The sequence below is a fragment of the Sorex araneus genome, chromosome 2 (assembly GCF_027595985.1).
Source record: "Sorex araneus isolate mSorAra2 chromosome 2, mSorAra2.pri, whole genome shotgun sequence".
Classification (NCBI taxonomy): Eukaryota; Metazoa; Chordata; class Mammalia; order Eulipotyphla; family Soricidae; genus Sorex; species Sorex araneus.
In genome coordinates, this window is record NC_073303.1 from 320,062,050 (window position 1) to 320,076,648 (window position 14,599).

Genomic DNA, 14,599 nt, shown 5'->3' on the forward strand with positions numbered 1-14,599 from the left:
GTGGAGTTCTTCTACTATGGTTTTGCTAGAGTGTTCTTTAATTACTTCAATTCCATTTGTATGGAATCACTCAACCTCCAAAAAAGGTCTTGGAGTTATTTAAATATCTCACTTAGTGATTTGCTTAATTTCATTGACCACTGCTTCTTTAATTTCTATTGCCAGTGCAGTGTGTATTAATTTTAGGTCCTCATGGATCATACTCAAGCATTTTGACATGCTTGGGAATTTTCCTGGGTGCCTGTCCCTATCTGCCACTGCAGATGGGCTCCTAGTTTATCCATTGTTCTTTGAGTTTTGTGGGTGCTAATGATGGGGATTTGGGTTCCCAGTTACTTGAAAACTATCTGTTGAGTTATTTATACCAGACTACTACTAATAATACAAGTATTACTCAGGTTATTTCCTTTACATTGCATTTGATTGAATATGCCTCGAAAATTATCAACTTCTTACTGAGTTGAATTAATTGAGTTTTAATACCCACTTCCTGTCTGCAAAATAGGGATGCCACATTCTCACAACTGCCAATATAAGAAGGATATGCAATACTGTCTTCACATAGATGCACAAACATCATCTTGGTTTGGGGTTTACAGGATAGACTGCCATTATCAGGAATTCTTGGCCTAGGGATGGTTTTTAAGAGTACAGAACCATGGGGTTCCCACACTTCCCTGTGTGTGGCTGTATGGGGGCTCTATGATGATGGGGAAAGGGAGAGGCAGACTATTGAAGAAATAAGATCACAAAAGGAGCTTACAAGCATAAAATGCACAGCATATCTATCCAATGAGACTCTAAATGCCAAAAGAATATAGAATAATATAGTACTAAAAACAATGAAATATACACCTCACCAAAAATACTCTATCTAGCTAGATTATCATCCAGAGTTGAAGGAACTATATAGAGCTTCTTGGTGAGGCAACAAAAATGATTAACTTTAAAAATAAGGTTAAAATATGTAGCAATTAATCATCAAAAATTGATTTCACTGATTTTTCCTGATACTTATATTTGCCATTTTTGGAAAGTTCTTTGTACTAAGTAATATGTCTCTCTTTCTGGATGTTGGCCGTTGATGGGATTACACACACCTGGGTTCCTCTACCGGTACCTTCATGCGTGAAGCCCATCTGAACGTGTGGAGAGGGGCCTCAAGCATGGCTGTAGCTAGGTTCCAGTGGTCTTCAGCCACCAGGAGCTCTGCTCGGGGTGGGGAGGGAAGCTGGAGCCCATCCCCTCCAAGGGGACCCGGGGAAGACAGCCAGACCAGGCGTGCGGGCAAGAGACTCTCTGTCAGGTGTGTGTAATCCCATCAATGGCCAACATCCAGAGAGAAACTTAAAAACAAACTCTCAGAAGCCCTCGGCCGCAAAGGAGCCGCACAATATCTTATAGCCTACATCTCCCTCTGGGAGAAACTGGCAAGCTTCTGAGAGTTTCCTGCCCACATGGGACAACCTTGCAAACTTCCCATGGTGTATTCATATGCTAAATCCAGTAACAAGCTTGATCTCACTCCCCTGACCCTGAAAGAGCCCCCAGTGCGACATCGACATCGTTGGGAGGGCTGAGTTGAGATAGACTTCTAAGATCTCAGGGAAAGGACGAAATGAGAGGTTACTGAGCCTGCTCGAGATTTCGATGATTAACGGGATTTTGTGATCGTGATCGTTATCGTGAAGTAATATAAAATAAATTTGTTAAATACCTGCCAAGGGGGAGAGGGAAATTCTCCTTTATGAGAAGGAAGATATGATTACTGCAAGAAGATTCTGGTAAAAAGTGAAATTTAATGTGATATATTTTAGATGCCGGAGTTGAAAACTTAATTATGCCAATAAAAATAGGCATTATACTATTGTATTAAAGTATATGATTTCTTTGTTAGCATAGGTTAAAAATCAAATAGCAATAAATCACTACAAATTGACTTTTGTTGGTTTATTTTCAGATAATTTCATTTGACATTTATTTGTTCTTTTGAAGCAAGTAATATGAAATAAAATTCTTGTATAACTGCCAAGGGAGCAGGCTTGGGCAGTGGCAGGGAACCCGGGGAGGCCAATGGGAAGAAGAAGACATTGGTTGTCAGATTAGTGTTGGGACATTGTGAGCCTGGGACAACTTTATCAGGAACAAATTTGTAAATCACAGTGTTAATTAAAAAAGAATAGAAATAAGCTTACGATTAACATGTGACTTTATTACTACAAAAAAAAAAAAGAAAGTTAAGAGGTTTAACTCCAAAATTTTGACCTGAATTACTCGGAAGCTAAAGAAAAAAAATTAATGGAGAGACAAAATTCACTCTAAAACGAGCTGCTACCATTTGTTATATTAAAAATTGTTAACTGCAAAAATAACTGAATAACATACAGGAACATGGCATCACAGTCCTTTATAGCAATATTTTCCGAATGTTAATGGACTAAGTTCTCGCAGCTGAAGGCATAGATGGGGAAGGAAACAAAATCGATTTCTTTACTCTTTAACTGAATGATGAGAGATCAACTGGGGATACTGGTCTAAGGAACCAGTGGCATTGGGCACAGTAGCGGACACTGGTGATAGGACCAGTGTTGAAATGCTTTATCCCTGAAATTCCTTTGAGTAATTTTGTAAATCACATTGTTTTAAAACTAAGTAACTAAGTTTTCAACTCTAAAATCTAAAACATATTGCATTAAATTTCATTTTTTACCAGGATCTTGCTGAGGTAATCATATCTTCCATGCCATAAATTAAACTCCTCTTTCCCTCTGGACAGAGCAATAGTACAGCAGGTAGGGCGTTTGTCTTGCATGCATCCGATCAGGGTTCGACCATATGGACCCTTGAGCACCGACCACCAGGAGTAATTTCTGAGTGCAGAGCCAGGATTACCTTCTGAGCATCACCGGTTGTGATCCAACGCCCTCCTCCCCCCAAAAAAAACAATGGAAACTAAGTATTTAAAAATATGAGCATGAGGGGCTGGAGCGATAGCACAGCGGGTAGGGCGTTTGCCTTGCACGCGGCCGACCCGGGTTCGAATCCCAGCATCCCATATGGTCCCCTGAGCATGGCCAGGGGTGATTCCTGAGTGCAGAGCCAGGAGTAACCCCTGTGCATCGCCAGGTTTGACCCAAAAAGCAAAAAAAAAAAAAAAAAAAAAAAAATATGAGCATGAAGTTTTTGACCAAGCTTGATGGTCAATACCCCATATGGTGCCCCGAGTCTACTAGGAGTGATCCCCAAGCCCAGAGCCAGGAGTAAGCTTTGAACAAAACAGGCTGTGTCTCCAAAGCTATCAAATGATCCATCATGGAGATATATTGAATATATAAAATTATATGGTATATATATAAAATTATATGGTATATAATTATATAAATATATACGTATTGCAGCATTTGACTAACTTCAGGTTCTTGTAGATGGTGGGTAATAATAGCTCACTGATCACCATACATCTTCAATGTTACAGCCTTTTATAGTGCATACAGGTAGATCTTTGAAAGCAGAATCTTTCAGTTAGTCTTTAGTTTAGTCAGCAGAACAAAACCAATGGGTTCCAAAGGAAACCAGCAATTCTATGACCAACACAGCAATCCCAAAACAAGAACACCTACACAACGACATGATCTTCCATGTATTACTGAATCCCTTGCACCTCAACTTCAGCTGTCTGATTTTTCACCCTTGTATCACTTGTGTCACTTGTCATCCCGTTGCACATAGATTTGCTCAAATGGGTGCCAGTAACATGTCCATTCGTCCTCATTGAGTGCTAATTTTTGACAAATGCAAATAATATAAAATATATTTCAATGAAACTGGAAATGAACTTCTTTTGGTTTCTTAAACTTTTCTTTTTATTTCCTGTTAAATATTACTGATATCTGTTCATATCTTTATTATTATATTCTTCTGTTACCTTTGGGTTGAACTAACCCTTCTAATTTCCTAAAACAAAAGCTTCAAATGACTTTAAGTCTATTTCATTTTAAATATCTACATTTAATGCTGTGCATTTCCCTATAAGCAACACCTTCAATACACACAAATCTGTAAATTTGTTTTTATTTTTATTTAGTTTAATGTTTATTTTAAATTCATCAGTTTCTGTTGCATATAGCTTAATATTTTGTTGCAAAGTAAAGTCACACTAAAGATTATTATGACTTGGAATTGACTTTAATACTACTGATTATCCTCATTAACTCTGAGAACAACTTATTGCTTTGGAATCTGTTTGAAATCAAAACAGCTACTCCTGATCTATTTCTCTCAGTAATATTTGTGGTATATTTTTTAACATTCAATTTAAAATTATATGTCCTTATAATTAAAATGTTCATCTGATGAATAACTTACATATCTACAGGTACTTTTAAAAAAAATTATGTAAGGAAGCTACCAAATGGTGGGGTTTCATGCAAAATAAAATCAAATACCATGCCTTAACCTAGAGTGGCCACTTCACTCTGCCATTGTCCCAGTGTTCCTCACACCACCTCTTTTCTTCTCTTCTCTTTCCTCCCCATGTCCTTAGCTTCCTACTGAAGGTAATTCCTAAGTTCCTGTTGTTATATCTGTTATATCCTAACTTTTTTTGATATCCTACATATGAGAGAGATCGTTACATCTGTATCTCTCCTTTTGACTAACTTCACTAAGTATGATAACATTCAGATTCATGCCTGCAGCAGTTAATGCATGATTTCATTCTTTATTATAGTTAAGTAGTGTTTCTCTGTATAGATGTACATAATTCCTTTATCCATTTATATGTTCTCGAACAATTGGATTATTTTCAGACTTTGAGAACTATAAATTGAGCTGCAATGAAAATAGAAGTGCAAATGTATTTTCTGAGTACAGATTTTGTGCTGTCCAAGTAAAGGCCAAAAAGTGAAATTGCCAAATGATATTGGAAACTCAATTCCTAGGTTGTTTCTATTTTGTTTTTAAATAAATGTCTACATTGTGTTCACCCCAAATTAGACCAGTTAATATTCCCCCAGCAGAGAATGGGAGTCTTTTTTCCCCTACATCCACAGTGAAACTGGTTGGTTTTGGTCTTTGTGATGTGCCAGTCTCATTGGTGCAATATAACATTCCATTATTGTTTTGATTTCTGTTTCTATGATAAGTTATACAGAGCATTTTCAATGCATTGTTTGTCGACCTATAATCTTCTTTAAGGAAGTTTCTGTTCATGTCTCTCCCCACCTCCCCCTTTATTTGATGTTTTTTTTCTTGTCAAGTTCAGCTGGTGCTTTATATATCTTGAACATATTTGTTGTAATTTAGGGCCATGCCCAGTGGTGCCCAGGGCTTGCTCCTGCTCCTCTCCTCAGAGCCCACTCCTGGCAGGCTCAGGAATATATGGGGAGCCAAGGTCAGCCACATGCAAGGCAAGTTCCTTACTCCCTATACTATTTTTCTGCCCCTATAGATTTTAACCCTTTACCAAATGAGTGGTGGATACAAATTTTCCTCCAGTCAATGAGGTGACTTTCTTCTGGTGATTTCTTCCTTTTGTCATCCAGATGTTTCTTTGATCAATGTAGTGCCATTTGCCATTGTCTTGATCCCTTGGCATGGCCAATGGTTTCCAATCCTCTAAGATACCTATCAATTTATTGTTATGGATTGTTCTACCTATCTTTTCCTCAATAAAATGTATGGACTCAGGTCTGACATCAAGGTCTTTCATCCTTGTTTTATTTTGCTTTTGCACATAGTGTTACTGTTCATTTTTTCATATTACCCACCATTTTTTCTATCATCACTTGTTGATAGGAGATATTATTTGCTCCAATTCATAATTTTTGATTCTTTACTAAAGATCAACTGCCAATATACTGGAGGATCTTCCTCTGAACACTCAGTTTAATTGATTGCATGAAAATCTATCCTTGTTTACTGCTATTATTATTAAAGCTTCATAATGCAGTTTGAAGTCTGGAAAAGAAATGCTTCCCATCTTCTTTAACTTAGGATTTTGTTTTCTGAAATGCTCTATATAAGTTTCATCACATTTTTATCTATGCCTTTTAAAAAGGTCAACAGTGTTTTACAGGCACTGAATTACATCTGTGTAATTATTTGGAAATATTATTTCAGTTACATTAATACTTCTAATTTTCTTTTTTAATTAGTGAATCACCGTGAGGTACAGTTACAAATTTACATAGAGATTGAAAACAATGGCCACTCAATACCTTTATTGTAAACCACAACACCGAAAAGGAGAGATAGAAAAAAAGGTTTGGGTGTTGTGGTTTACAATAGAGATATTGAGTGGTCATTCATTGTGTTCAATCTATAGTCTACTTTCAGCACACATCTCTCATTCCAAGCGGGTCCTCCAACCACACTTTACTTAGTGTTGCCTTCTCTATCAGAGCTGCCTTTTCCCCCAGCATGTGAGGCCTCATTCCAAGCCGTGGAGTAAACCTCCTGGTACTTATCTCTACTATTCTTGAGTGATCATCTCCCAGTCTGCTATTTTATATTCCACAGATGAGTGCAATCTTTCTATGCTTGTTTCTCTTTCAGACTCATTTCACTTAGTATGATACTTTCTTTGTTGATCCACTTATATGCAAAGTTCATAACTTCATCTTTTTAACAGCTGCATAGTATTCCATTGTGTAGATGTACCAAAGTTTCTTTAACCAGTCATCTGTTCTCGGGCACTCAGGCTTTTTCCAGATTCTGTCTATTGTAAACAGCACTGAAATGAACATATAAGTGCAGAGGTCATTTTGACTATACCTTTTTGCCTCTCTGGGATATATTCCCAGAAGTGTTTGCTAGGTCAAATGGAAGCTTAATTTCTAATTTTTTGAGAAGTGCCCATATTGTTTTCCAAAAAAGCTGAACCAGTCGGCATTCCCACCATCAGTGTAGGAGGTGGTTTCTCCCCACATCTCCCCACATCCTCTCCAACAGCGGTTGCTTTTGTTCTTTTGGATGTATGCCAGTTTCTGGTGTGAGGTGGTATCTCATAGTTGTTTTGATTTGTATCTCCCTGATAATAAGTGATGCAGAGCATTTTTTCATGTGCCTTTTAGCCATTCGTATTTCTTCCTTGGGAAAGTTTCTGTTCATTTCTTCACCCCATTTTCTGATGGGGTCGGATGTTTTCTTCTTGTAGAGTTCAACCAGTGCCTTATATACCCTTGATATCAACCCCATATCAGATGGGTATTGGGTGAATATCCTTTCCCATTCTGTAGATTGCTGGCTGACTTCAACCACCAGTGTGGAAAGGGTGGACTGCAGCTGAATCTCACCAAGACAATGTTCATAAAAAAGAAACTAGTCCCTGACATTCCATTTGTTCTCAGTGGAACGAACATCTCTGAATGCAGCAGTTATGCGTACCTGGGTTGAGAACTCAACATGAGGAACGACTTGGCACCAAAACTGCACAGGAGGAAGAAAGCAGTGTGGAATGTCTTCAAGAACATTAAAGAAGTGGTTAAGAAGAACCTCCAGTTCCAGGCACATCTTTTTGACTCCACCGTTCTTCCTGCACTAAAATATGCCTCAGAAACCTGGCCTTATGAAAACAGGGTGAGAATGCTATTCGGGTATCCCAAAGAGGAATCAAAAGAGCTATGCTTGGAATATCACATTTCACTCAAGTGAGAGAAGGAATCCGGAGTTCTGACCTCCGTCAACGATCAAGAATCAGTGATGCTGTCTCATTTGCCAAGGCGTCAAGAATCAGATGGGTGGGACACACAATGCAATTTAGAAATGACCGCTGGACTAGAGCTGTTACTGACTGGATTCCAGGGGCATCAAAAGACCATGTGGCTGCCCACCTATGAGATGGTCAGACTTCTTCTTCAAAACCATGTATGAACGGTTTGAGGTTCTTTGTGTTCCTGGAGTGAGCAGATACCATTGGGCTAAATTAGCATGCAACAAGCACATTACTGTTGCCTGCTAGAACAAATCAAAGATCAGTGGGATAACAAGTGATACAAGTGATCCCACAATTGTCTTCAGGCTTGGAGGGTTTCCTCTGATAAGTCTGCTGTAAATCTAAGGGGTGCTCCTTTTTATGTGATTTCCTTCTTTGACCTTGCTGCTTGCAGTATTATGTCTCTATCCTTGTCATCTCTCATTCTGTCTATGATATGCCTTGGAGTGTTTTTTTAGGGTGTCTTTTACCAGATACCCTTCTGGCTCCTGGGAACTTTTCAGCAATGATTTAACTATGGCTTTTTCATTGGGGCTGCCAACCTGTCCTTCTGGTACTCCAATGATTCTAATGTTGTTCCTCTTCTCTGATTCGCCTTAGAGCTATTTTGAGGTCTTTCCCCATTGTTTGTTGTTGCCTGTACGATTTCTGCAGCACATCTTCAAGTTCACTAATTCTGTCTTCGGCTATAGCCATTGAGGCTATATACTATTGAGGGCACCTACTGAGATTTTTATTTCATCTACAGAACCTTTTGGACTTTTGGACTGGAGCGATAGCACAGCAGGTAGAGCATTTAGCTTGTACACGGCTGACCCAGGTTCGATTCCTCCATCCCTCTTGGAGAGCCCGGCAAGCTACTAAGAGTATCCCGCATGCACAGCAGAGCCTGTCAAGCTACCCATGGCATACTCGATATGCCTAAAACAGTAACAACAAGTCTCACAATAGAGATGTTACTGTTGCCCACTCGAGAAAATCGATGAACAATGGGAAGACAGTGCTACAGTGCTACAGATACCTTTATTAGTCACATTTCTGATTGTTGCTTTTTTATTTTTCTTCTCACTTGGTCTTCTATTTTGTTGGCTGGCTGTTCTATTGTTTCTTTATTTTCCTCCTGTAATTTTCTGGATCTCTGCTTCATTGTTTCTTTGAGATCCTTGCACATCCTCAGCATTTCATCTTGGAATTCCTTATCAGAGAGATAGTACTGTGGGTAACTCCTGTTGAGGATTCTGGACTCTTTTCTTCATCCTCTTCTCATAGTGGGGATTTGTGCTGTTTCTTCATATTGCTGTCATTGTATAGAGGTAAAACCTTCCAGCTCACTAGCACTATTTCCTTGTATTGCGGGAAAGGACTCTTGATGAGCTTAGTAGGTGATGGCCACCTTTCTTCCCTTCTAGAATATGTCCTTGCCCTCAGATATTTCTCTGTGTCTTATGATAGGCATCTAGTGAAGCTGAGGATGTGTTCTTTTAAATTGGGCTTGCACAGCTTCTTGTATCGACTGGTCTTTTGGTGAAGTTGAAGTAGGCAAGGGGACTATTGTCAAATTGTGTTTGAGGTGGACAGATTGTTTTTTGCATATTTAGGAAATAAAGGTTTGGATGTAAGTAGAGAGTGCTGGGAAGGGGGAATATAACTGAGGCAGCCACACAGTAGGCCACGCCCACTTCTGAGGAGGCCACGTCTCGTACAGTGGAGGCCACATTCCCAGCTGGTTTGGATGCTAGTCCCCGGCCTTCGGACCTGTACAGAAGAGCTCGGGTGCTAGGTGGGAGGGCACTCCCAGACGGTGCCCCCAGGGATCTGTCTGAATGGCAGGCGCTGGGAAGTGGGGGGCCTGGCTGTGGCTGGGTTCCAGAGGTCTTCAACTGCCAGTGCTCTACTCAGGGCAGGGAGGGAAACTCAACACGCCCCCTCCTATGGAACCTGGTGAAGATAACTAGGCATGGGGGTAAGAAATTCTTCATCGCTCTCCTCCGCGAGCTTGGTTTTATAGTTTCTGGATGTTGGCCATTGATAGCATTAAACGGCGCTGGGGACAGTTTCTGGGTGTTATATCCTAGCTAAAAAGTGAATAAATTTGGTTAAATATTAGGATCTGGGCTGGAGTGATAGCATAGCAGGTAGGGCGTTTGCCTTGCACACGGCCGACCTGGGTTCAATTTCTCTGCCCCTCTTGGAGAGTCCGGCAAGCTACCAAGAGTATCTCACCCACTCTGGAAAGCCTGGCAAGCTGACCTGCAAAGCTGCCCATGGCATATTTGATATGCCAAAAATAGTAACAACAAGTCTCACAATGGAGATGTCACTGGTGCCCGCTCGCTCAAGCAAACTGATGAGCAACGGGATGATAGTGATACAGTGACACAGTGATACAGTGATTGGGATTTGATTACTCCCTCTACAACCCATTATTTTATACTAAGGTGACTTTTATTACTTGCACTATCTTATTAGTGTCTCTGTTACCTTTATATAAAATATCGATTAAAATAAAATACACTCCAATAACTAGATAAAGAAACTATGGTATCTAGACACAATGGAATACTACTCAACTACAGTGGTATTCCTGATGAACATAGATGCAGACATCTTAAAGTGAGGCTAGTAAATCAAATAAAGCAATATTAAACGTGTGTTTCATAAAAATTAAGTTAAATTCATCCCAGAATATGCAATAATTATTCAACAAATGCAAATCAATAAAATGTGGTAAGCCACACAGTGAAAAGGAAAACCTTAGTTGATGGGGCGAAAGCATTTAACAATATTCAACACTCATTATTGGTGAAAAACTTCAGCAAAATGGGTTTTGAAGTATATTGAAATATATACCTAGTATATGAAATGCCATACTCAATGAATTTATAGCTAGATAAAATCATCCTTACTAGTGAAAACTGAAAATATTTCATGTAAGATCAAGCAAAGTATAAGAATTTTCATTTCCTTTTCTTTACTTTTAAAGTACATTTGTATAACACTATACATAAAATACTATTATATATTAGATAGAGGGACAGACCTTTAAAACTCAATAGCAAAAAAATTCCTGATATCCTGTAAACAATGGAGGAAATGAAAAATCAATTCCTCAAGTATGACATAAGATGGCTAATAATCATATTTTAAAACGTTGTATGTCATCAAATGTTAAAGGAGCAAGAGGCCTTTGCTTCAATCACTTATTTTCAGGAAAGTAAAATCAAAATGTAATCTCTTACTGTGGATCAGGTCGACGGGCAGGAAAAACCCAACCTTGCAAAATAGCCCTCAAGTGAAACCTGGCAAGGGGGAGTAACAGGGCAGAAGTAGTCGAACAGGGCGCCTGCATCTTGTGTCCGGCCCTGAGCCTCACTTGATCACCTAGTCATGTACACCTAAAACACAGAAATTGTCACATATGCCTTAAGCAATTTATTCTAATCGCAACATAAACCTTGAAGAGGATTGGACCAGAGAAAGCAGAGAGGAAAAGGTGATAGGCCAATAGTGTTAAGCTATGTGACTGGACTTCCTATAAGCCAAAACTCTCAATAAAAATGTGTGGTATTTGGCAACAAAGTTGAGCTGTGATCAGTGAATTGTCTTCTGGAGGTCTTCCTTCACATGCCTGCTGCCCTTTGGCCCATCAACGGGATTTCTACCCAGACACAGTGCTCAATGTGTCCAGGCATTTTGGGGAATAACAGTTCCCCAACATGTTATCAACTCCCACAAGCTAGAAAAATCTATATCTTATTACATTTCATCTCCCAAGTCTCTCAAATAAGAACACAAAATTATTAATTCTAAAGGACATATGCAGGGGCTGGAGGGATAGCACAGCAAGCAGGACATTTGCCTTGCACGCGGCCGACCCAGGTTCAATTCCCAGCATCCCATATGGTCCCCCGTGCACCACTGCCAGGAGTAATTTCTGAGTGCAGAGCCAGGAGTAACCCCTGAGCATCGCTGGGTGTGACCAAAAAAGAATAAAAAAAGGACATATGCACACCTATGTTTATTGCAGCATATTTACAAACAGTCTAAGTGTCTAATAGCAGCTGGGTGGATAAGAATTATATTGTGCTATTTATTCACAATGAACTGCTGATAAGTTTTGAGAAAAAATGAAAATTTACAGTTTGCCGTAACTGGATATAATCGGATGATGTGCTGGAGAAAGGCAAACACTAGATGATCACCCTTAGATGTGAAGTATAAAGAAGCAAAGTATAAAAAAAACAAATAGACAAACATTAATGGAAGAAACTTTGAGTCATGGTCAATTCAGTGTGATCTAAAGATGTTATGGTATAGAAAGAGAGACCGTGGGTAGAAAGTGAAAGGACCTTGGAACTCTGGTGATTTCTACGGTGTAATGACACTGAAAGTATAAAACAATGATATTTGATCCCACAAATGAGTGTAGCCCATTCTATGTCTGTCTTTCTGACTTATTTTACTCAGCATGATACTCTCCATGTCCATCCATATAAGCTAAGAGGGGTAAAGTACCAAACATGATGGCCTCTCAGTATCTTTATTGCAAACCATAATGCCTAAAGGAGAGAGAGAAAGAATGAGAGAGAAAGTGAAAGAAAGAAGGAGAGAGAGAGAGAGAGAGAGAGAGAGAGAGAGAGAGAGAAGAAAAGTGCTTCCCAGCCTGTCATAGGTAGCTGGAGCGGGGTCAGGGAGGATCCAAGGGGATATTGGTGGTGGGAAATGTACACTGGTAGAGGGATGGGTGTTGGAACATTACATGACTGAAATCCAATCAAAACAGCTTTGTAACTGCATCTCAAGGTGATTCAATAAAAAAATTAATTAACATAATTAAAATTATTTTTTTAAAAACACAAAACAATAAAACACCCAACTGCCGCCACGCTCAAGACTGCTCGCCACACATTCGGGCCGAGCCTCATGCATGAGTGAAATCCTATGGAACCCAGGTAATTCGGAAATTTGTGATCTTGGACCCTGGGCTCAATAGGACCAGGGTCAGAGATCCTTTGCCTGCTTTCCCGAATCTCCAAGTGATGCCTATAAGCCACTTCCTGTCGGTGCCAGACAAGCTCATCATTGGCCACCATCCAGATCACACGGCTGCTTCTTCTGAAAGGAAACATAACATGAGGTCCCCATAACCAAGCCACCAGACTCTGCACCAGGCTGTTTCACATGGTGCGCCCCAGAGGGGGCGGGTGAGAGCCCTCCCCGCCCCAAGGGACCCAGCTCCAGCAGCCAAAACCTCCACAACCCAACCGCTGCAACACTCAAGGCCACTCGCCATGTGCTCAGTTCGAGCGTCACATATGAGTAAACATATTCCTGGACCACCCGGCTGCAAAAACAGTCACACGACACATCATAAAACACTCCCTACACATTCCCCAAAATTACCACACCACATATGATAGGGTTCAGATAGTAGGCAACTAATCATAGAGGGAAATATGTGTGTGTGTGTATATATATATATATGTGCATATATACATATTTTCAGATACATATACCAAAGGTCACATCACCCAAACTTTAACAACATGTTAATGATATCTTATAGGATGTCTTAATGGCTCCTGCCAAAATAGAACAATCTTCACACTGTTTCTTACATGAAAACACTTATGTAAGCATGTTCAGCAGTTCTTCATAACAGGCAATACAAAATATATTACTTTGGTTATATTTTGAGACAAGGATTGGGGTTTGGGATGGAAATATCTTGAATTTATAGTGGTGGGAAGATATAATGGTGGTGGAATTGGTGTTTGCATATTGAATATAATCAAACATTGTGAACTAACTTATAAAATTAAAAATGTAAAAAAATGTAATGTGGAGTTCATGCCCAATTCAATCAGCTTAATAAATGGCTGAATGAGTAGTAGTGCTCCTACATTATATAAATAAATAAATAAATAAAACATGTTTATACTATCATAAAATAAAAATAAAATTATAAAAAGAAAATATATATTTAATTTATAATCTAATTTCACATATCTTTGCTTTGTGGCTACAATGGCAGTGCTCAGAACTAACTTACCTGTGGATTAGTGCTTATGGATCACTTTTTTTTTTATGGAGATACATGTACATATAATTAAGAATTTTTTTAAAAGACTGTTGGTTGCTTAAAATCAAGTAACAACAGCATAATGCAGAATTTACAACATATATAAAAGTCATATATGACAACAGCACCAAGACTAGAAAAGAAATTAGATTTTCTAGGTTGTAATATTATACATAATGAAACAATATTTTTTATAAATTTATTTTATTCTTTAATTTGTGAATCACCATGAGGGTACAGATACAGATTCACATATGTTAGAACTTGTTTTTCCCTCATACAATGTTCACAAACACATCCCTCCACCAGTGACCATTCTCCATCACAAATAAACACAGTATCCTTCCCTGCCCCCCCAATCCCATCTCCCACATACCACACCTTGCTCTGTGGCAGGGTACTCCCTTTTGATCTCTCTCTCTCCAATTGGGTGTTGTGGTTTGCAATAGGGTTAATGAGTGGCCATTGTGTTCAGTCTCTAGTCTACTTTCAGCACACATCTCCCTTCCCTGGCAGGATCTCCAACCACATTTTACTTGGTGTTCCCTTCTCTATCTGAGCTACCTTTTTCCCCAGCATGTGAGACCAGCTTCCAAGCCATGGAACCAACCTACTGGTACTTATTGCTACTATTCTTGGAAGTTAGTCTCCTATTCTGTTATTTTATATTCCACAGATGAGTGCAATCTTTCTATGTCTGTCTCTCTCTTTCTGACTCATTTCACTTAGCATGATACTTTCCATGTTGATCCACTTATATGCAAAGTTCATGACTTCATTTTTTTCAAATGGCTGCATAGTAT